The sequence below is a fragment of the Panicum virgatum genome, chromosome 5N (genome assembly GCF_016808335.1).
Source record: "Panicum virgatum strain AP13 chromosome 5N, P.virgatum_v5, whole genome shotgun sequence".
Lineage (NCBI taxonomy): Eukaryota > Viridiplantae > Streptophyta > Magnoliopsida > Poales > Poaceae > Panicum > Panicum virgatum.
This window is the reverse complement of record NC_053149.1, coordinates 42,576,347-42,577,724: the sequence shown is the minus strand read 5'-3', so window position 1 is coordinate 42,577,724 and position 1,378 is coordinate 42,576,347. Positions and strand designations below refer to the sequence as shown.

Here is a 1,378-nt window from a genome sequence, read left to right as displayed (position 1 = left end):
AACAATTGAAATTAGCATGTACCTAAAAAAATCACACACATCCCTCACGGTGTCCCCACCTGTTGGGAAGGTGGACAATAAAAGTGTGGTGACGAGGAAAAAACACTCTTTCCAAAATGTTTCCCATGGTTTGGTTCTTTTTTTCACCTTGGGTAATCTATCCACCAATTGTATTCACCCCAAAATCCCCTCCCCAATCCCCTCCTTAAACCCTGCACAACGCCAACACGACAGCGACAGCCCAAGCGGCGGCGCCACTCGCCGGCTACACCGCCTCCCATCAACTTCGCCACCGTATCCACCGCCGCTGACCGCGCACTCAACGCCTCGAACGCCACCGCCGACCGCGCGCAGTGCCTCAAGCACCGTCACCAGCCCCTCACCGTGTGACGGCCCCCCATAGCGCGCGCCTGCCCCGATCTGTGCTAGAGGGTACGACCGATCATCTATCCGATCTGATCGATCGATCGATGGGGGTTCACCTACAGCTGCTGAAGAAGCAGCACTCGTCGGCGTCGTTGGAGGGCTCGAGGGGTGGGGGTCGTCGTTGCCGATACCGCCCATGGGGTGCATGGCAGTGCATGTGGAGGGGCCCGGTGGCGGGGAGGAGGAGGAGGAGGAGAGCTTCGTGGTGCCGGTGGGCATACCTGAAGCACCCGCTGTTTGTGGCACTGCTCAAGGCGATGGAGGATGAGTACGGCTTCGAGCAGAAGGGCGCCAACACCATCCTGATGGCGTCGGCCACTTCCGCCGCCTCCAGGGCATCATCCACCACCAGAAGCACCACCACCACATCGGCGGCGGCGGCCACCATGGTCACCACAACAACCACCACCACTTCCACATCCCAGGGTGCTTCCGCGCCTGATGTGATGCCCGTGGATGGATGGATAGTAGATCAGCTCTTGCGGCCGCGCCGACGCTGCGCAGGTGGTTCTCGTCCATCATCGATCTCCAGCGGATGCATGGATCGAAGAACAATAATATATAGTACCTATTTTATTTAGGTTTTTTCTTGATTATTATTATGACATAGATGCAGGCCGTGGATCGTAGGATCGAAGGATCATGCATGGTTGGTTTGCTTGAGTTTGGACGTTTGGACATATGGATGGATCGATCATCATTAGAGTTGTTAGTTTTTCTCCAGATTTCTTATGATGATGACGACGAAAAGGAAATCAAAGAATCATTCATGTTTCAGTGCTTTATTTAGAGACTTTATATTCTGCCCTCTCTTTATTTCCCTTTCTCTTCATTTGCTTAGTTTATAGGCTGTCTCCCAACTGCATGTGATAAGAGTTGGAATTTAAGATTGGTTGTTGCCCTATTCGTTTGTTGCAGTTGGTGCGGAAGTTGTGCGGTGAGAGGGCGAGCT

The 1,378-nt window shown here is 53.5% G+C and overlaps 1 pseudogene; it reads left to right on the top strand.

Moving 5' to 3' along the window:
* The first annotated feature begins 470 nt into the window (after positions 1-470).
* LOC120673131 lies at positions 471-1,002 on the top strand (annotated as a pseudogene).
* The last annotated feature ends 376 nt before the right edge of the window (positions 1,003-1,378 follow it).